Raw genomic sequence first — 24,664 nt, 5'->3', positions numbered from 1 at the left:
CAAAAACTCAACCCATTTCAAATTCTTCTAATTCAACTTTCTTTGGTTATTCAAATATTGAAAAGCTTGATGATTAATATACAAAACAAACTCCTTAGCAAGAAGATGGTGTCTCCACTTCTTAAATGTTTAAACTATAGCATAAAATTATTGATCATAAATAAATTATTTTCTTTTGGCATCATTTAGCCTCTCACTAAAATAAGAAATAGGTCTACCTTCTTGGCTCATAATAGCTCTTATTACAATCCCAATAGCATCACAATCTACTTCAAACACCTTGTTAAAATTTGGAAGTACTAAGATAAGTTATTCAACATATTAAAATTCTCATCATCTCTTGTAGTCCATTTAAACTATTTCCCATCTCCTCTCATTGTCTTAGTTAAGGGTCCATAAGTATTGATAGGTTTTTGTAAAAACTAGTTGGCCCATGAAAAGATCTTACCTCAGTAGCACTCCTTGGACTAGGTCATTTGAGGATAGACTTCATTTTCTTGAAGTCCATTTTTAGATCCTCTACTGAAACTACAAATCCCAAGTATACTAACTCCTTCACAAAGCTACACTTCTTCAAATTAATTAGCAATTTTCCTTGCCTCAATTTCTCAAGCACCCTAAAAATATGCATGATATGATCCTCCAATGTCTTAATAAAGATCAAAATATCATCTATGTAAACAATGAAAAACTTACTCAAAACTTTCTTCAATACCTCATTCATGAGCTACATGAAAATGCTTGGCGCATTGGTTATCCCAAAAGGTATGACTAATCACTCATACAATCCTTCATGTCTTGAAGGAAGTCTTTCACTCATCTCGTTCGCGGGTCTTAATCTGACAACATCCACTCTTTAGATCTACCTTTGTGAAATACAAAGCTCCTCTAAAACAGTCCATAATATCATCCATTTGTGATAATGGAAATATGTACTTGATTGTGATCTTGTTGACAGCGCTAGAATATGTATACATCCTTCATTCTCCATTCTTCTTTGGTGTTAAAATAGCTAGTACAACACATGGACTCAAGCTCTCTCAAATCAACCCCTTACGCAACATCTCATGTACTTTCTTGTTCAACTATTTACTTTTTATTGTTGTCATGTTGTGTTCTTCCTTGTTTGGAAAACTAGCTCATGGAATCAAGTCAATCTGAATAATGATCTTCCTCACTAGTGGTAATCCATTAGGTACATTATCAAATATAATATCCTAAAACTCATCCAATCACTAGTAAATTTGGACCCAATTTTTGACCTATTTTGGTCAAAATTTTGACCCAGCTTCGTCACTATTTTTCTCATCAAAATTTTGATCAAATTATAGGTTGGTCAAAATTTTGATGAATACATTTGTCAAAAAAAAATTGTTTCTTCTAAAACAAAAACATTTCAATGAATTTATTTGTCAAAATTTTGACCAACCTATAATTTGGTCAAGATTTCGATGAGAAAAATAGCGACAAACCTAGGTCGAAACTAGTGAATTAATATGCAACTTCTACAGGTGCATATTCTACTTCTTCTTTAACATCTTTAGGGATTATACCAAAACACATATGGTCATGCCTCATACCTTCTAGTAACTTTCTTCCATCAACAAAACTTATTCTAGAAGTACTACATACCTTTTCTTATGTGTCCTTCAATGGATTTATCTTATGTCGTCCTCCATCCTTTGTCAACAAATAGGTATTTGCATGACCATCATGTACAAAACACCTGTCAAAATTCCATGTCCTATCCAATAACATATGTCATGTATCCATAGGTATGATATGACATAGTACCCCATCATGGTAGCTTCGAATCTTGAACTTCACTAGGCACATTTCATTAACCATGACCTTGTGATCATCTTGCACCCAAGTAATACAATATGGGTGTGAGTATTTTTGTCTATTGATCTTTATCTTACTAACCATCTCCTCTGACACCAAATTTTTAGTACTTCCACCATTAATAATCACATCACAACACTTATCGTCACACTTGCACCTAGTGCAGAACAAGGTCCTCCTTTGATTAGGTTCATTTTTCCCACTTAGCAAGAATCTTATGTTACATAAGACTTAATCCTCTTTCAAAGTCTTTAGAATTTAATGATTTGGCATCTTCATCTATATGTGCAACTCTAGCCTGACCTTCAGTTCTCCTGTATTTCCTTCTTTGGCATTGAGGACATTCAAATTCTCTATGATCTTGTTCTCTGTAGTGAAGACATGTTCCATGGAAGCCTCATCTTCTAGGTCCTTGTCCTCTCCCCTTCCTCTTTGATCCTATTATTCTAATCATGGAAATGAGTATAATGATTTCCCCTCTATTTTTTACTTCTATTGTTAGCTTCATCCTTCTTCTTATGATCTTTATTTTGACCTCCATCAAACCATCTGCTAGATCTTCCACCACACCTTCCACTTTGTCTTCTCTCAAACTTATTGTTTGACTTTTTGTCTATGCTTAGGGAAAATTGGTATGCCTCCTAGTTACTTGATTTGGATCCAGTAAGGTAATAGGTGACTTTCTCCTTTTCATCTTTTGCATGTCATGTTCTAATGTCTTCCCTCTTGCTTCAAACCTTATATTTTCTTTAGCACACCAAGCTCATAATCAATGAGAATGAATTTTTGCTTCAATTTATCCACTATTCGATCCCATCTTGTGATTTTAACCTTTCCTCTTCTATTTCACTTGAATTGGATCACCTACCACCAAATATTTGCATGACCTTTTTGTTTGGCCTTCACAACCTTGACTCTATAAAGGATCCTCAATATTGTCATACTAAAAATATGATTCTTAAATATTGATCCAGTCAATCAATAATCCCTTTGGGTTAAGATTTTCCTTAAATGTGGGAACCTCAAACTTAGGTATTTTCCCATTCTTGTAAATGGCCTTGAAAAGCCTTTCTTCCTCTTAGTTTAGAACTCTGCCTTCTTCTTCCTGCACAATATTTCCTTCTCCTTCTTTTTCATCCTTACTCTCATCTCTTATGACAAGATTCATCCCTTGACTAATCTCTTAATACAATTCTTTCACTTGTCTCTAGAGGACTTCAAAACCCTCAGGTGTCACACCTCTAGCCCTTTTGTTGTGCTCCCTTCATGGAGGCATTTTTGCGCTTATTATTGAAACTCTAAACCACAATCCTAATGCAAACTACCTCATAGTCAACAATCTATCTAGACACTTAGGAAAACTTGCTCTAATACCACTTTACGAATCATGCTTCCCCACCACAAACACAATAGAAAATAGAGAAACAACAATAATTTTGCGAGAACTGGAAATGAGTTTCTTATTATCTCAAAAATTATAGAATTACAACCTTCAAATATATAATATTTGTCATGCCTGACCATTACTTTTGTTCAATAGCATTTTAAGACTTTACTGTTTGGAGTTCATTTCAGTTGATATATTGTCTTTCATTGTAGAACTTGGTTATATTTTGTGTCATTTGGAACTCGAGATTATGATGAACGTATTTTCTGTTTAGAACTATTTGTTTAGTTTTGAAGGTTACTTAGGATGTTATGATTTGAAACTATAATTGCATGTTGTTTGGGTATTGATCATGTTTGTTATGTTTCTTACTTGATGTAAGTTGCATTCTGTGTTTTAATATATTGGAAAGAAAGTTTTAAATTTGTATGTTTATGTGTTGTATGTGTACAGAACTTGTTATTTTATTCACATGTGTGACTAAGAAGGGATTTGATTATTGCATATCATCCTATGTTGGTTTTGATTATATGACGTATATTAATTTATTAATTATAACTTCAGTTGGCTTTGCAAATATACTTGTGATGGAAAGGGGACTAAATACTTAAGTTGAGATTGGCAAAACATTTTCCATTTTTTTTTTTTTCTAAAAGGGTTAATTATCTCTTATAACCTTGTTACCCTAAATGGGTCTCGAATGCTTTGAATAAGGCATTATGTTCATTGTTTAAAAGCCAAATATATATGGCAGTGGCATTGTGACTGTCATTTTGTACTCGGCATAGTGAGGTGTCTCTATTGAATTAAATGCAAGTTATGAGGAATAATTGCAGTTTGGCTTTGGTCGGCCAGTTTTGGATGAGAATGAGATTTTTTTTTAAATTTTTTTTTGTTAAATTTGGCTGAAATCTTGGCTGCATTTCTCTGTATGATATGCATCTGTGATTCTTGTTGCTAAGAATCAGCATCATGGAGGTAATGGTTGATAGGGCATTCATGCTTATGAAGCCGAGCATTGTCGAGATTTGCATTATCAATCATTATCAGTGTTTCTAGTTTGGAAGTGTGGTTTTGTTTTGGTATTTGGGGCTTTGGCAGCGAGTTATATTGCAGAGCTCTGTATCGAGCATTTTGGGCTCCTACTATGATTTGAGGTAGGGGACATTTTCTAACCTATTCCTTACTATTACTTGGGTGTTAATTGTTTGAAGGAAATAGGAAATGTTGTAGTTTTTATAATACCGATACCCAAGTATGGGTGTATGCAGGATTGGGCTAATGGACTGCCGAGTTCTGTATATATCTATATTTGGATTGAGGGTACTATGTAAGTTCTTGCATTGTTGTTTGCATTTGGACTTAGATGTGGATTATATCGAGTTTCTATATTCAGTTTTGTAAACCTGAGGTGTTGTTTTTGGTTTGTTTCATTTTCATGTATGAAATAGGCTTTTGTTACAAAATCGGCATATGAGATAGGGCACAGATTGTGAAATGTGTTTTAGTTTGAGTTTGGTTTTTATGTAAAACAATTGTATACATATTTGTGTTCAATCAAACCCAGGGCAGATTGTAATGTCGATTGTTGGCATTAATATGTGGTTTTTTTTTCAGAGTCGAACCCAGTAAGAAATACGTGCTTGCGACTTTATAAACTTACATGGACTAAGGGTTTAGTATAATATCTAACCGTTTGCGTGAAGTTGAGGCATAAATATAGATTAGAATGTTTTGCTGGTTTGAGGTGTAAAACCCGAGTTGACTTATGAAATATAAATACAGGTGTGATGTTAAAATCAATTCACAGTGATTGTTTTTTTTTAAAACTCAGGTTTTAGAAGTCTTATATGGTGTTCGAAATGTTGGAAATAGAAAACATAGACAACTGTCGAACATCTAAATGAAACCATGGGAAAACATTACGTCAAACAGTTAGTATGAAACTTATGAATGTTGAATTAAGCAATTATCAACTTTTTTTTGTTGTGTTATTGTGTGATTGTGATGCTATCGACAATCGATTGTCGTGGAAATTTAGTGTTGTTCGAATTCCTATAATCAGTATAAAGTATTTATATGATAATTGGAAACTTTATTGATTGTTGTTATGGTGACATTCTATCAAACAGTTAAGAGATAGATTGAAACAATTAGAAATTTCATGCGACAACATAATCTATTTTTTTTATAAATATAGAAATTGTTTTAATAAGGAAGTACAAATTTATATTTAGCTGTGATTAAGTTGTTGGATGGACATGATGCTTATTGTGAATAGTAATCAAGGGCAGCATTATGTGAATAGTTAGTTTACATCTTATAGTATAGGGAAAGTTACATCTTAATTATTTTGGGTATTGGCATGATGAAGTTACAATGCCAATTTTATGAATCGCATTTTATATTGTTTTCAGATATTATGTTTTTATATGCTATTGTAGTTATAATTGGGTGGTGGCTTATTGTCAAACAGAGGTGTAACTTCAATAGACACTTGCTTTTTAATAACATTGTTAATGGTAATTTGTTAAGCATTGGCGGCACTTAGTTTCTATTATGTTTAATTTTGATTATGAAGTGTCTTAATAGCTTTTATGGATCATTTTGAGATGAGATGTCTGAAATAGAATTCTTTTGTTATAAAGATGTTTTCAGTTCATAATTGAAATAGAAAGTCGTTTCAAGTATTGAGGCAGATTATGATATTTTTTTGATGATATGTCATTTAAAGCAAGAATATCATGTGCATTTTGATTTTTTATCTTGTTCATTTCGAAGTTAAGAGTAGATGGTTAGGTTAGCAGGAAATTGAATGTATAGTATGAAGATTTTGTAAGTATCGTTGAGCTGAGACAACAGTTCAATTGTACTTACATGATCTTGATATTATAGGTTTAGTTTTTGTTGTTATAATTATCTATATTTACCTTTAAAATTGGCAGAATAAGATGTGTTACAGATGGATTAAAGGATGTAGTATCATGTTGTAAACTGATTTTATATCTGTTGCATGTACATTCTTAGTATATCTGTTTGATGTGTATTTTAAGAATAGTTGTGATGAACATATATCAGGGTGGCTGAATTGGGTTTATCCTATTTAGTTAATTAATTTAGTGATAACTTTAAAATGAATTGGGTGGGTTAATTACATATAAAAAGATAATTGGCCTTACCTATGACTTAAACCTATAAGGTTAAGTACGGAGAACAAGGCAAATCTCTATTCTGTCATTGACGAGTATAATAGAGAATATTGTTATGTGTTGACTATGAGCATACCAAACATGGATGCAGAATCTTAGTGCCATAACGATGACACCTTAGTATATATATGATTCATTTACGGGTTATTCTTAGTGCGATTTTAATTTTGCATTGTTAAGTAAATGTTTACTTCTTGCATATTAATTTTGGAACTGCACTATGTTAAGTGAATTAGATATTTGCATTATGGTTATGTATGTGTTTATTCTAACATGTATGCAGGTGGATTATGTTTTTAAACTCAGTGTGTACTGAGCCCCCTTTGTGTTGTGTTGTGTTTCTGTGTGTTTTACAGGTGCTTCAAGTTGATTAGCAAGTAGCTATGGATAACTGTTGAAGTTTCTTCTTGAATCAGTATTTAATTACTTGTAGGATCCATATGTTGGACATTAGTGATTAAGAATGATGGTGTACTTCATTATTGTACTGAACTCAATTTGTATTAGCATCATAATGGAAGCATATTTGGATGATATCTTCTTGTATTTTGAGGTTTTCAGATTGAGTGTGGCTCAATCATTGTACTTGTGCTTGTAATTAGTTGTATTAATAAAAATAAATTGTTACGATTATGTTATTTGTTCTTTGTTTTCTTATTTCTTGGGTTTTGTTTAATGTAGCATTACAATATTCAAATCCACATGGGCACCTTCCCTACAACATTTAGCAAGATAAATTTTTTAGCCACTACTCAAAACTACCCTAAACAACATATGAGCATTCTATATATAGGCATTTTCCAACACATAGGAAGGTTTTAGACTCTTATCCCCAATTTTTGAGGATGACCAACCTAAAATTATATTATTTTATTACACTTTATTACATAAGATTGGCTCAAGATAATTTACAAATTACATTTTTGGGTAGCCCAACTTCTGGAGACCATAACTTAGAAATTATTGACCTAATTGGCTATTATAACCCCTTTTTTCAAAAATGACAGCTTCAACTCTACAGTAGCTAATGGTGCAAGCATTTTTCAATTGAGGTTTGATCTCATTTCAAGGTCATTTGGGGCTTCAAAATTGATCCTAGAGTTTTTATACCAAAAATTTATATTGAAAATGTGCAATAACTTCACCAATACATATGATATGGAAAGTAAACTCATCTTGTATGCTAATATATCTAAGATGAAACTCCACCTATGAAATTATAACATTCTAAGCTCACATGAAAAATTTATTAAAACTAGTAAGCTTCCAAAAATAGCAACTTTGTACATAACTCTATACTAAAACAACCCTTATTGAAAAGATAGATTTGGCAATATTTTTGGGTGATGCAAGATTTCCCTTACACCTAGGATGCTCCTACACCAAATATTATCCACTTGTCTTCAATGCTCTTTTGATCCTAGTGATTAGTTTTACTTATGCTTGGCTATGAAATGACGATTCAGATCAATGTGTCACTCAGACTTGGAATTCAAATGCGAAGACACAACAGTTCAACCTTATTTAATATTTTAATCAAACTATTATCATCATTCCTTATGTTTATGGATGATTATTTGAATAGATTATAGTATCAATGGTTATTATTTTATCATTGATTAAAGGAACTCGCACTTACTGATATATTAGGAATTTATTATTAATAGTTTCATTCAAGAATAATGTTAATTATAATTAAAGTCCATAATAATATTAAATTATAAATAATTATAATTATTTTTATTAAAATATTGTATTTAATTATAAATAATTGTTAATACTAAGTTAGTCATCTAGATTTAACATTTAAATAGTTAATAGTGTAAGGTCTTACGAGTGTGTGTGTGTGTGTGTGTGTGTGTGTGTGTCTGTGTGTCTGTGTGTCTGTGTGTCTGTGCTAACACATTTATTCATACATCAAAGATGGCTCATGACATAGCTTTTCCAACTCCTAACATTTTTATCCCACCTCTCAATAAAACTATCATACTCAATCATTCATTAGTTTCATAGCTTCATAATACTAACAACACTCATATCACAAGGTCTCTAGTAGCCACACTGATTAGTCATTGTTGGATGTTTTCCCTACGAGGATGGATACCTAATCTTTTCCATGATATCTCATGCTTTCTTCTTCTTCTTTGTTTCTTGTACTTGTTCTTTTGTGGTCACCATTTGGTGCTCCATTTGTCTACTATTTTCTTGATGTAAGCTTCCAATCCCATAGACTCTCATTGTGGTCTTTTTTTGGGCATTAATATTATTATCTTATCATCTTCATCTTTCAATAAATTTATGTTCAATGAAAATGCATCTTTCCTAATCTTAGATCTCATTGTCTTATCATTATGATAGATCTACATCGAATGATTGGATGATCGTTAGATAGTGTGAAGGGAATCACCCTAATCTTAATGTCATCATGCTATTTTTTAAATTTGAAGATATCATTATTGACTTCCAACCTACAATAGATTCTCTTCTCCATGTTTTCATAATCAAACCATGTGAACCAAATGTATTTATGCTTCACCTTGTTACCAACAAGTGGATCAAAGAGTTTATGCTTGTTTATTAGTAAATGCCAATAAAACTTCCCACAACCCTTCCATTCAAATATGCATCCACCTATTTTTTCTAAAGGTCTTTCCACCATGTCAAAATCTCCATTGAGAACCAAAGGTATACTATCCAATTGACATATCAAATCCCATAACCCAACTATCTCTCTATGATCATTTATAACATAGATACAACAAATGTCAACCTCTTCTCCATTTAAATTTAAAACCACACACATTAATTTATGGAGGGTGAGCATTCCCACCTTATGAAAAAAAATCTCCATTTGGGTCCAATTACAATGGAAATTCCTCCCTTACCCCTTTGATGACTAGCAGTGTAGTATTTAGCATCCTTTAATATGTATTTCACACTGATATCAAGATTAAATCCTATAATATTAATTTCCTATAGAAGAAGGATGTCTATGCATCTATTCATCATCAATAATATGTTTATAACATTTTATTTGTTGGGGACTCAAGTCCCCTAACATTCCAAGAATCAATTTTGAAATCCATAGGAAGTCAGAAGGGTTTGTAAAGGGTGCTTTAGATCTCTTGTAGAACCTAGCCAACTACTTCATGGGGTGTTAACATCTTTCTTACTAGAGGTTGATCCAATTGTCATGCCCCTCTTCTTTTTAATAAAAAAAATTGAATTTGAGGAGGCTTCAACAAGTTGGACTACAATATTTTATTCTCCCTTCACACTCTTAGTTTTCAGTTTTCTCTTTTTCAATGAGCAATAAAGACAAATACTTTGGGATCCTCATATTTTCTTTGATTTATTTCTCATTAATTTCCTCCCTCTTCAACCTTTGAGCTAGAAGATTCAATCATAGGATCCCCCTTGCTCTCTATTTTAATGAGTGGAAATTTTAATCTAGGAGGTGGGGTCATCAAGACTCACAAACCCATTAAAGGACTTTGTGGGGCAATGGAGTAACAGTTATAACCAATAAGGATTAGCTGGATAATTTATCTTCATCATAGTTCCATTCAAGGGTGTCAAACCCATCAAGATTCTCAAACATGTCTAAGAAGCACTTTGAAAACTATGTTCCCCCTAGGTACCTCTATAGCTTGGTCATTCCTCAAGAAACCACCATTCCCATCCAAGAAAATAAGAGAGGGTGGATGGAGTTAGCTATAGGGTTTTGTTTATCACAGATAAAAAGTTTCTTTGAAGAAAATTCATTCTTGTAGTTGTGAGAACCTCTAAATTTAGGGTTAGATAACCTTCTAATTATCTCCAATACAATTTGTTGGGTATTTTGATTTCTATTCTTAGGATGAGAGGGTGTTTTATCAAGTCTAAAGTCTAAATGTTTTTTTATCCAAAAGGTCCTTGAGTCTAGTAAGAACATCATTATTATTGGAGATAGGAAGATAAGACTCTTATCTAAAAATATCATTCAAAGCATATGAAGCCTAGATAAGGATGCAATATCAACTTAGGGTCAAGATTTAGTTCCTTTATGGGAAACATTAATATGGATCTTAGCATCTGATCATTCATGAGAAATGACTTAACTCCTTAGAGTTGCAAAAAGTTTGTTGCAAGGCTTTGGGTGGAATTGAGTTTTTCAGTTTGAAAAAGGGTATTTTTTTTCTCATGCAACCCTCCCTCCTACATAAGAAGAAGGTTTTGATACCACCGAGAAATAAAACATGTCATGAAATCATTGGGTCCTCTAGATCAAACATAATATCACTAGGAAGATTTAGTCTAGGGTTAAATAAAATTAAAACCCTAGCATCTTTGTAAGGTAGCAAATTATTTGTCTTGTTCATCCTAGTCACTATTCTGATAGGTTCCAAAGCTTGTAGGATTACACTCTAAAGGAATGGAGGGATACCTCCATTTGTAACAAACCTAGGGTAAGATAAGGAAAGAATCGTGTCTTGAATGGCTTCAAGTATTCAACAAATAGCCCTAAAACAACATGCGCCAATCTTCCAAAATTGTCTTTTTTAAGAATTTTGGCTATTAGTGTTTGAAGAGAGAATTTAAAAGGTCTTTTTTGTAGCATTCAATAGAAAGAAAAATAAAACCAAAATTATTTCCCCCAAATTTTATGCATCCATTCATTCAACAAATTATGAGAGGGAAGCTTACTCATGTCTTGAACCACCAAGAGAATTGCACATTTTTTTGGCCTAGATTTTTCTACATCATTTACCATAGTCATTTGAAGGTTGGGCTTAATGATCATTATTGGGGGAAAATGACCCTTATCTCCATTGTTGGGCATCGAAAACTAGGTAGAATCCTCTCTATTTTTTAGTTTGAGCCCCATCCAACAATGAAATCTCCTATGTTAAGGCTTTCTTAAATGAATTACCTCATTCATAGAGACATTGCCAGTATATTTAATATTTTGGTCATTTCTTAGGGGCAATAAACCCATAAAAATGAGTGCACTAATGGAGCAATCATTGCTCTATAGGTATAGTGAGAAAGGATGACCTCCTACACATGAGGAAGGCTTCTCCAAAAGTAGTTCTCACTTGGAATGTTATAGAAACAATATGAGGCCATCCAAAATTTATTTTTACTTTTTCTCTAAAGTCTCCCCCTTCGTTAATTAAATAAATATATCATATTTATTGAACTAATAAACTATTTGTATAATTTTCCACCTCTTTGACTGAAAATAAATAATTTCAACCTTACATATAGATCCAAGCGTAGAAGGCTCCACAAATACCTTTTCTAATTTTCTTTGTCTTGAGATACTCTCTACCATGCTCTATTCCTTATCTTTTTTCTAATCACAAGTTGTCATGCCTAAAGTCAACCTTATTCATGAATTTACCAAGGATGCAAAGTGTCAAAGTTCTTGTATGTTGAAAACTAATGAATAGAATATTATAGTAATTGAAGTGTATTTTTAAGATAGAAAATATGAATTATAGTAAAAAATTGCAATTGGAAATTATGATACTATAATATTTAATAAGATTGAATGTAATATGTTGAGAACTACTCCGTAAGAAATTGTAGTAATTGAAGTGTATTTGTAAGACATAAAATATGACTTCTAGTAGTAAATTTTGCAATTGGACATTATTATACTATTATATTTTAGTAAGATTGAGTGTGAACCTATTCCTAAACCTAACATAGAATATACTAAAAACTATTAACTTTTTGTTCAAAATTAATAGATTAAATTTATGGGTAGTATAATTAAAGATCTTTTTAGATTTTACAAACTTTCTAAAAGTAAAGTTGATTTGTAGATTTTTTATCTATCTTCTATCAATTATCTTTTTCACAAAAGTGTATTGCATAAAGTTGTCAAACGACACACTGTTGAACAATTATGAAATGCATAAAGTTGTTAAACAAAAGACTATTGAACAATAGTAGAATGCTTAAGAATGACAAAAAAAACAACTACCAAACATTATTGTCATATTGGTTGGAAGATTTTTAATTCTTTATCAATCATGCATAAAATTTCTAAAATAAATTCTTGATTTTTTCTCAAGAAAAGGACAAAAATCTCTCTCACGACTATAACAAGAATCAACCAATAGTATTAGAGATAAATATTTTCTATTCAATTATGAAAAATTAATATATATTAAAATCATATAGTTACAAAAAGTTCTTAAAAAAATAAGTATGAATTATAATAAAAATTTGCAATTGGAAATTTTATACTCTAATATTTAATAAGATTGAATGTAATATGTTGAAAACTACTTAGTAATAAATTGTAGTAATTGAAGTGTATTTGTAAGAGTAAAAACATGACTTATAGTAGTAAATTTTGCAATTGGACACTATTATTCTATTGTATTTTAGTAAGATTGAGTGTGAACCTATTCCTCAACCTAACATAGAAATACTAAAAACTATTAACTTTTTGTTCAGAATTAATATATTAAATTTATGGGTACTATAATTAAAGATCTTTCTAGATTTTACAAACTTTCCAAAAGTAAAGTTGATTTGTAGATTTTTTAACTGTTTTTTTATCAATTATCTCTTTCACAAAAGTGTATTGCATAAAGTTGTCAAACAACACACTGTTGAACAATTATGAAATGCATAAAGTTGTAAAGACTATTGAACAATAGTAGAATGCTTAAGATTGACAAAAAAATAACTACCAAACATTATTGTCATATTGGTTGGAAGATTTTTAATTCTTTATCAATCATGCATAAAATTTCTAAAATAAGTTATTGATTTTTCTCAAAAAAAAAAGACAAAAACCTTTCTCGCAACTATAACGAGAGTTAACCAATAGTACTAGAGATAAATATTTTCTATTCAATTATGAAAAATCAATATATATTAAAATTATATAGTTACAAAAGGTTCTTAAAAAAATCAATATTGTGATTAGACATTAAATTGAAAAGTTGTTTTTCATGAATGCAATAGTTTCATGTGTATGACAGAAACTAATAATATCATATATCATTTATTAGAATCCATAAATTAATCATTTCAAAACCCATTTTGAAGAATAAGAATTTGATTAATGGTCTCATGACTATAACAAGAATCAAACAATAGTACTAGAGATAAATATTTTCTATTCAATTATGAAAAATCAATATATATTAAAATTATATAGTTACAAAAGGTTCTTAAAAAAATCAATATTGTGATTAGACATTAAATTGAAAAGTTGTTTTTCATGAATGCAATAGTTTCATGTGTATGACAGAAACTAATAATATCATATATCATTTATTAGAATCCATAAATTAATCATTCCAAAACCCATTTTGAAGAATAAGAATTTGATTAATGGTCTCGCGACTATAACAAGAATCAAACAATAGTACTAGAGATAAATATTTTCTATTCAATTATGAAAAATCAATATATATTAAAATTATATAGTTACAAAAGGTTCTTAAAAAAATCAGTATTGTGATTAGACATTAAATTGAAAAGTTGTTTTTCATGAATGCAATAGTTTCATGTGTATGACAGAAACTAATAATATCATATATCATTTATTAGAATCCATAAATTAATCATTCCAAAAGCTATTTTGAAGAATAAGAATTTGATTAAAGGTCTCACGACTATAACAAGAATCAACCAATAGTACTAGAGATAAATATTTTCTATTCAATTATGAAAAATCAATATATATTAAAATTATATAGTTACAAAAGGTTCTTTAAAAAATTAGTATTGTGATTAGACATTAAATTGAAAAGTTATTTTTCATGAATGCAATAGTTTCATGTGTATGACAGAAACTAATAATATCATATATCATTTATTAGAATCCATAAATTAATCATTCCAAAAGCTATTTTGAAGAATAAGAATTTGATTAAAGGAAAGGTTATGTTGTTGGATTAAATGGCATTCCCTCCTTTCCACAGTCAATATCTTGGACATATCATTTAGCCAACAAAATTCATTTTGATAAGAATCTTGTCCACTTTATGCCTTGCTCAATTTAAGGGGTACCCAAAGATAAGATAAGAACATTTGTTTATATTCTCTTTTATAATAATTCAACTTGTCTGAACTTATTTTAGTAAATTAAGTATAGCTAAAAATTTTAGGCATGAGAGCCATAAGGCCTATAACTTCAACAATAACTAAAAACTTATAGACTAGTTTATTTTTTTAAAAATTGTTGATTTATTAATAGTTGTTCATTTAAATTTGACAATCTTATTTATAAAATAGTATTTGACTAAAAATTATTGTTGTGTATAAAAGAATTAATGTGTTAATATAAATATTTTATTATATTATCTTATACATTTTAGTAAATATTATTTATTTATATTTATTTAAATGTATTACGTGTAAGTCTAATAATAGAAATATAAGTCATTAAAATTACTCAGTCACATATCACCTTGTGTCTTTAAAAAAAAACACTTCAATATTGCAGCAGTTCTTTATTATCATGAACATTAAATTATGATGTCTAACTAATCATGTCTTTGAATCCATTGATCAAATTTCTTTGCAGTATCTCATATAGTGGTACCTTTTAATCCTTAATTTTTAAGATTCCACCATGACTGAGTCTATTGACTTCATAAATATAAGTTGTCAATGTTTAGCCTCCAAACTTATTATGTTCATGTGGTGTTGTACATGATAACAACCCACATACAAACTTGTGTTCAAAATGGCGTGATAACTTCATCTTTAAAAAATAAGATTTGATTATTTATTCCTCTCTTTTTTATGGAAAGTACATGACCATTAAAAAATACATGTGCCATGAAGTGTCATTTCTATTAGTGTCACAAAATGAATAATAATTATGAAAATAAGATATTGTAGAGTGTGAAAACCAATTGCAAAATGTGTGGTAGAATAAGATTTTACATATAAAATTATACAAAAAAAAAGGAACTTGAATCATGAAAGTTTCAAATTGCAAACTAGAGCATTGTATAAAAGTACATACCAAACCAAGGGGTGATATCCACTCTAATGACCACTTAACTCCTAAGGAGTGAGATTCCATAAATGCACAAATACAAGGTATTAGAAATGATTATTTTATTTAGATGGAAGATAATATTATTATGGTCTTGGTATTTCATAGAACAAAGTAAGTACATATATAGGTCAAATCAATTTTTGCAAGAGATATGTAGAGATCTAGTCTCTAAAAATATCATATTCAAATCAAAAGATATGAAGAAAGAAATAATCTTGAACATACCTAAATGAGAAACAACACATTATGAAAGAAATCAATTAGAGAATCTCCACTAAGACCTACACAAATTATGGGGAAACCTTGGTATGGACAATTTTAGCCAGAGAAAGAGGTCTACGGAAGGAGATGGAAGGAAATTCTTAGAAGTCAAGGAAATGAAAGGGAAGGAAGAAGAAGGGATGAGTTTTGGGTCATAGGTTAGTAGGGAATATGGTAACAAGAATAAATGTAGGTTCCTTCATTAAATTGGGTGGGGACTAACCTATCCTTTAAAAAATGGATGGATGGTTTAGATATAATTAAGGACAACACACCATAGATAAAAACACTGGCAGATGGTTTCTTCCTAATTGAATTCCCTTTGGAGATGACTAAAACAAAAATTATGAATCAAGGGCCTCACCTAATGGATGGATTGGGATCATTATGAAAAATTGGGTTCCCACAATTGGCCCTTGGAAACAAAAGATTAATGTGGTTTTAGTTTAAATAAGGATGTAAATCTTTTACTTGAGTATTGGGGAGGAAGAGATCCCAAAAAATATCAGAGACAAACTAAGACTTACATCAAAGTTGATGAGGATAGGAAATTTAAGGTGTATGTTTGGACATGTGTAAAACATTTCACCTTATCCACCTCTTCTAAAACTTTTGGAATTACAACTCAATTTTGGTTTCTAGAGACAAAATATTAAGATAAAATGTGAATTAGTCATATGTCGTAATTTTGGATCTACGGGACATGTAATATCAAAATGTTGGTGAAAGAATAATCATGAGAATAATGGGGATGAAGCTCCTATCATCCAAAAAAGGACAAGAACTCAAGATGAAGTTGAAGGTAATAGGGAAATGCCAAGACATAAACAAGAAGATGAAAAATGCATCTCAATTGGGGAGAGATGTAAAGATAATGAAACCTTGACATTATTTTTCTTAGAAGTAAACAAATATGTCTCTCCCTAAATCTTCAAATTAAGGTTGATGATGAAATAGAGAAAGAAAAAGTATGGAATTGTGAATAGAACCAAAGAAGCTACCATGAAATAAGGAAGGTAAAGAGATAACTCAAATGAATATGTGAGACGATAAGATACAAGGGGATAAACTAAATAAGGAGTTGGTAGAACTTTTGAGTAGGGACTTCGATTTGGTAGGAGTTGAGGCAAAATTCTAAAAGAAATGAAAGGAGAGGAAAATGATTAAGAAGAGGAGAGTGCCTATGAGGAAGGAGAGATCATGGGGGAAAGAACAATTAAGAAACTCTATTTCAAGTTGAAGAGATCTAATTAAAAACCAAAAGAAAAAGGAGTCCAAAAATAAATAAGAAAATGTTGGAAATTGCAACTAGTGTGAAGGGCCAAAGGAAACTCAAATTAAGGAAGGAGATCATTCTTCCCAAGGAGAATTGAAAACATAACATTGAATGTTAGGGACAAAATGCCCCTAAAAAATGGCACATCTACTTGAAGAGATAAAGAGGATTAAAGGTGAGAATTAAAAAAGACTAAAGAATTGGAAAAGTAGTATTGTTCGCTAAAATAGAGTTTCAAGGGGATTAGTGTCTCTATGAAACCTTATTTTGGAAATGAGATAAGAGGTTGAGGAAAATTAGAAGTAGTAATTGTGGAAAGTGGTCAATTTTCAAGAGGGATTTTACTTATATATTTAACATGTATGCCCCTGTGACTTTTGACTATCTCTATCAAAAGTTGTGAATAGTTGCTCTCTCCTCAGGAATCAAAAGGGCATATAGGACAACCTTCCACAAGCAAGACTTTATGGTAGTCTTGTGAAAGTGTTTTCAATATGGTTTGAATATTGAAAGAGTACAAAAAGAAATTGTACTCTCAATGATGCCAAAGATAGAGAAAGATATCCAAAATGCTACATCTTTTAAGAGGACAAGTGTGTTCAATTGATCAAGAGCTTTACATAGTATCAGTTGTACATGATAGAGGGAGCTTTTGACTGAATATGTTTGGGTGATGCTCTAGTAGCATTTTTTTTGTTTTTCCATCAATAATGAAGGGGAGTGTTTTTAAGATTATGTTTTCATAATGTCAAAGGAGCTCATTATGAAGTTGAATTAACTTGTGATTATATACCCACAACTATCACAATTACTTCAGCCATATCATTACAAAAGGACAAGGCAAGTAATGGGTGTAACTCAACCAAATAATATTAACAATATTACCATTTATCTATTCCAATTGTTAAAGGTGATCTAAAAGCATCAACAATGCGATCTTGAGGTCTTCCTCGAACATGTATTTACATTAGCAAAAAAAAAAAAAAATCCTTCATTTTGATCCAGATATATTGGAAGAAGAGAAAAGCTAATAAGAAGTTTCATAATCTAAAGATTTAGAGCTCAACCTTAATTAGACAAAAATTAGTAATGTTAGTGTGGTCATTGTGCTATGTTGAAATTCTATGTTGGTGTTCCCGTTTAATGCACTAAGGGTCTGTAAAATGTGCTCACTCAAAATAGTATGTGGATGAATGTTGGGACCATACAAGTCTACATTGTGTATCACATAGTGTGTCCCTTCTTCTGCAGGGACGTGTGGGCACTCTTACACATTTGGTTAATAGCAATTCTTATGGGAACTTGCAAATACATTAAACGGGTGACGACAATGTGAAGTGAAGTGAACCTCAATTATTATTGCAGATCATGTGCAATGTAGGAATGAGTATTACAGTCAATCAGATCAGAAGGAAGTTGTGCAATCAGTTATGAAGGTTCACATTTCATCTCTTGCAAATTGTTGAGATTGATGTCTCACATGCTGATAGGTGCTTGGATCTCGGATTTGGGGATTGGTCTCCTCAAGTTGGTGCCTACAAATATAAATGGGGATTTACATCTCTAATAGCTCTCAACTAAAAATCTAAAGCCGATGCCAAAGCCCAATTGCCAACCTAGAAAACTCTGAATGTCAAGCTTCCAGTTAACGAACACCTTTCCTTCATGTCACCCTCCTTAGCTTGTCCTTTTCTATGATAATTATGAAACGATTAACAATGGTTTATGGTTTTGCTCACATGCTCAACGTCTTTGGAAACATCTCTTTTCTAACCTCCTAAATCTTTGCCCACACGATCGGACTTGGCAAAGTACCCCCTCTTGGCCTCTCCTTGTCCCACAATATTGTGTTTCAAAACTTCAGACAAATGGAAAGCTTTATGATTTGTGCAAATATTTCTCTCACCTTGGCCTTTTGCAGTCCACCTACAACAACCATGATCAACCCAAACCTCCATATCTTCCTAAGCAAATTTCAATGTACAATACACTGTTTTACTCCATAGCGAATTCTGTGATGATGGAAATGATGTTCAACCTATGAAGAGGATCTGTGCCGCTGTGTAGTTTCCAAAAGAGCTTTCTAATAGTATTTCTTCAAGAACTTACTGATTCGGAGTGGTTGCCATGGATGCGCTCTATAAATCTCTGCTTTTGGTGTATCCCTGCCAATTGTTTTGAGTGCCAGTTTACTGAAATTCTGAGCGGCTGTCTCCTCCACACTCAGCAGTTTATTTGGGGGGGTATACTCGTTTTGCTACTGAAGTTCCTCTCCTCCTAGTGACTGTTGTGGCGTTAGACATTGTTGTTTCTACAGCTCTATTCTAATCTTAGTTTTTGTCAGTTCTTTCTGTGATTTTACACTTGCCCAATGAAAAAATGACTACTGAGAATTGAAGAATAAATTTATGGATCATTGTAATTGGAGTTACATAAGTGCTTATAGGAATAAAGTATCTGTTATGTGTTATATTGTAGTCTATTAATGCAATGAGTATCTGATTACTCTGTATGGTAAATATTTGGTGCGGTTGTCAGTCAAAACTGATACAAAAGAGGTGTTATGAAGATTAATGCCAAATTTGCTCAATAAGGATAGGAATAAAATAAAAAACAAGAATAAGATACACACAACATAGGAAACATTAGTACCCACACAACAGACAGAGCGTAGACAGAAGTTTCAACAGCTCACTGACGAGCATTGAAGTGGTGGAGTACGGACAGAGGGAGTGCATTCATTTAATAGATTGAGGAGTGCCGAGGACTTGCTTGAAGAAACGCGCTAGATATTGAATTTGGTACAAGTGACAAGGGAGGAGTTCTTAAACTTGTATATGACAAGGGTAGAGAATCTGAACAGAAGGGAAGAAACCCGCACGGCTTAAGTTATCGAAGGAGCATGAGTGTGGGGTGAACTATTCATTCCCGATACACCTGACGAATGGATACAAGTAGATAATTGAACAACTTCGCTTGAAGAACATCTCTTCACACCGAATAAGGCAGTTGTCCAAAGTAAGGTGGTTGTCCGAAGTAGAGTGGTTGTGCAAAGCAATGTGGGCACTCAAAACAACACAGGTACTCAAAAAGCCGTGGGTACACAAAATAGCGCGGGTACACAGAACAACACAAGTGTGCAAAAAGTACCACAAATTCATAAGAAATTAACAATAGTAGGATCAAAGGAAAAATTGTCAAAATTTAATGGTGATGGGACAGTCGATCCAGTCAGACATTGTAAAATATGTGAAATAATCTGGACTGCGAACAATGTAACAGATTAGGATGACTGGGTCCGGTGGTTTCCGGCTACCCTATGGGTTGTAGTAATTAATTGGTTTTCAAACACCAATCCAAAGAAGTTAACTACATGGCCAGATGTCAAGAAAGAATTCATAGCAAAGTTTCAACTACTCAAAGATGATAACAAGATAGTAGGGGAAATCTATAGTACCAAGTAGGGCAAGAATGAAACAGTCAATGTGTATGCTAAGCGGTTGAAGGAGCTCATAGGAAAATGGAAAGCCAACCAACAAACGGGTTGAAGAAAAGGTGGTTCGTCAAAAAGTTACGAACATCACTGCAAGAAAAGATGAAAGTTGTACCTCCAACATCATGTATGGACTTGAAAAGTGAACAGAAAACAAGTAAAAAGAAGAAAAATAGATCAACGGACTCAAAAGATTCATCCTCTAAAAGCAGCAGCAACGAGGAGTCAATTAAGGTTCATGCACTATAGAAGGACATGTTATGTATGATGAAGGAGTTCAAAAACATGAAAAAGAATCCTGGCCAATTGAGACAAGGGGAATTGTGGTGTATGGATCGTAAGGAGGAGGGCCACACAAAGTGCTCCTACCGGAAGAACCAATTCTACGATATCTGGCAAATTGTGGGACATTCCACTAAGGAATGCTCGTTCAATATGAAAACAAAGGGACACCAATAGGCACTACTAATGCAAGAAGTATCCACCTCATGAGTAGAAATGAATACGAACAATGACAGAACCTCAGGAGGGTACCGGAACAACAACTGACATGGACAAGGTGGTAACAACAACAACAATAATAATAATAACAATAATGGGGTTGAAGTCAGATACAGTATGATCCAAGTGGATGACCAATGATATAATCTCGTGCATGCAACCTCTAATGACACTTCACCAGAGAGTATACTACGAAGAGAACACTGCAACTGTTATGCAAATGGTGTAGCCTTGGAGACCATGAGGGTTCAAAATGACCTAAGCTCGAGGTGAACTTGTTAAGTATAGAAACGTGTCATGATGAAGAGACATTAGCCATCACTCATGTGCAAGTGAAAACATATCCAGATCTAGAAAAGGAAAATAAAAAGTTGCAACAAGCACAAGCAGAATTAGAAAAAGAAAAATCGCAACCAAAGGACACTGCCAGCACCTCAAGGAGGAACCTAGCAGAACAAAATATCATATGGTAGGTAATGCAAGCTAAGGTTCCCATGAAGTTGAATGACCTCTTACAATACCTCAGTTATGGACTGTAATCCTGAACATGAAATCATCCCCGAAGGAAATGGAAGAGCCAAGAAAAGACACACAAGGTGGAAGCAAAATGACTACAATAGACCCAATGCTACTTGCACTCATCATAGGAAGACACCCTGCAGTAGTGGAGATGGATATTCTTGGAAGCATCCTCACAGACACCATCGTAGATGGAGGGTCAAGAGTGAATGTACTGCTAAAAGAAACAAGGAAGAAGTTGGGGCAACCTAGGTTATGGCCACCTACATTCTAGCTACTCACCGCCAATAAATATAGGATCAAAACTTTAAGGACTCTGATGGCGCAACCTATAACCATTGGGACACAAAACCATTCTTACTAAACTTTGTGGTCATACCGTTGAAAAGAAAAATGTACAATGCCATACTTGGATACGGTTGGTTAGTACAGGTGAAAGTAAAACACGACTGGAAAAAAAAAAACTTTGTCAATGGAAGGAGGAGTCCATAGATATATAATTGACTTGCATACACAGATGGTAGGAGAAGCAACAACAACATCAGATTCGGAAGGCAAGGGAGACGACGAAGTGAAGAAACAAATGGAACCCAGTGAAGAATGGATTCTGAGACTAGGAGAGTCTAATGATGACGACTTGGATTCGGTCAATGGCCTACTTCATTGGCAAATAGAGGACTATGAGCTCTTTTTGAGCTATCACATGTTAGGGGTAGAGGAAGGAAATAAAGGAGATGAAAATGAGTTTCCAAATGAATATAGAGAATTCAACAAAGGAGAGGCATAGATAGACAAAGCGTCAGCACATACATTTAGTGGAGAAAAGCCTATTAAATACGAAGAACCCACAGCAAAAATGATAAACTTAAGGGGCAAGGCTAACCCGATGAAGATATTCGTAGATAACTAGAATCTAGTTTTGAAAGCAGGAATGTTTAAAATATTTATGGAAAATAAGGATGTCTTTGCATGGACATATAAGGATCTAAAGGGGGTACCGCTAGAATTATGCATCCACCGCATCCCATTGATAAAAGGAGTAGTACCCGTACGTAAAGGGTCACACCGAATGAGCAAAAACTACATCGCATGGGTCACTGATGAGATCAACCGAATGCTTGAAGTAGGCATTATTTTTAGAGTACAGATGAGTGAGTAGGTATCACCAATTGTGATATCTCTAAAGAAAGACACCACTTAGATAAGAATGTATGTGGACTTTCGATGCTTGAATGTAGTAATGATTAAGAATCTATTCTCGATATTGTTCACCGACAATATTTTGGAAGAAGTTGTGGGGCATGAAATCTATTTTTCATTCATGGATGAATTTTTTGGATACAATCAAATATCCATTGTAGAAGAAGATAGGCTCAAAACAACTTTCATAGTAGAAGATGGGATATATGCCTACAACAAAATGTCGTTCGGGTCTATGCAACACCCCGAAAACGTTTCAAAGAATTATCCTACACATCTTTGACAAGATGTCAGTCGGGAATTTCAAGGCATTTTTGGATGATTGGTCAATTTTTAGTGTGGAGGACAAGCATCTGATCGCACTTAGAGAATGCATGGAAAGATATGGACTAGTAAGACTAGCAATAAATCCAAAGAAGTGAAAATTTATGGTACCGCAAGGGAAATTATTAGGGCACATTGAATGCAAAGCAGGATTAAAGATGGATCTTGACAAAGTTTGTGTAATTGTGGAAATGCCACTTTCAACAGATGTGACTGAGGTAAAATCATTCCTAGGACACATAGGATACTACTGAAGGTTCATTAAGAGCTTTGCAAAAATATCTTACCTGCTTAACAAACTAACCTGCAAGAGAGAACTTGACAAATGGGATACAGAGCAAAATGAAGACTTTGAGGGATTGAAAACTTTCTTAGCCACAACACTTATTTTGGCTTATCCTAACTAGGACAAGGAGTTCCATGTACATGTTAACGCACCAAACTATGCAATTGGAGTAACGTTGGCACAAATAGGTGATCACAGATTGGACCATCCGGTGTACTTTGCAAGTAGACTATTGTCTAAAGCAGACAAGAATTATAGTACAATGGAGCGAGAGGCACTCGGAATGGAGTATGTTGTGCAAAATTTTAGACGTTATCTACTGGCGACTCCATTTGTATTTTATGTAGATCATCAAGCATTGTTATATCTTGTGAACAAGTTGATCATCCATGGACGGATAAGCAGATGGTTATTGTTGTTACAAGTGTAATGTGCCCATTTTTTGCAGGTTCTTGCAGTTGGCTAGGTTAGTTCATTATCGCGACCCCCATGACCTGACAATGGGATCTGAGGGTCTCAGTTGTGTGGTTATAGGTTTTCCAGTAGCCTATGGTGTCTTTTGGATCTATTTGAGGGACTTATTAAGTCAATCTGTTGGTTCCAATGTGCTTAGTTGAGTTAGAGGAGTTGGGTGATGCTCTTAGCTTTTAACTCGAGCTTTTGGTTTGAGATCCAAGAATATTGGAGGAATTGTCTATTTATAGTAAGTCACCCCATCAGGTTCATTCATCATCTTTCATCATCAGGGTCACTTTGGTGTTGTCAAATTTCAATTTTGCTGCTTCTTCGGCTATTTTTGCAAGACAGGTGAATTATTATTACTATTCATCTAAACATGCTGAGGTTGCTATCTTTGTTTGTGTTGTTTGTTGATCACCACAATATCATAGCTCATTGGAACTGGAATGAAAAATTTTAAGTCGTGGGAACAAGAAATAGTGGCCTTGCATGTCAGAATATTAAGTTATCATGGAAAAGGTCATTTTTTAAGCCAAAAACAATTAATAAATTATATTAATGACACTATTATATTTTAATGTTGTGTAGAGAAAGCTTCTTAAATGAAGTTCTTTTGAAAAACTGGTGTCATTTGGAGAATATAAATATGTGGACATTTGATGAGGAAAGCATCCAATTATTTGATTATCTTATCTTTCTTTGTTGTCTTTGTGACACTTTTGAAGTTCTAATTTTTGTACCTTTTTTGAAGTATAAGGGTTTGGGATCTACATCTGAAGTATTGTAGATTCAATTCTGAGATTGCTTGGCAAATTGTGTTGAGGTATATGATTTGTCATTTCTCCTACTATATTAACTATTGCTAAGGAGAAGTTTAATTTT

The sequence above is a fragment of the Cupressus sempervirens genome, chromosome 10, assembly GCF_028749045.1.
Source record: "Cupressus sempervirens isolate cs-2001-9-10 chromosome 10, ASM2874904v1, whole genome shotgun sequence".
Lineage (NCBI taxonomy): Eukaryota > Viridiplantae > Streptophyta > Pinopsida > Cupressales > Cupressaceae > Cupressus > Cupressus sempervirens.
Note: the sequence above shows the minus strand (reverse complement) of the source record.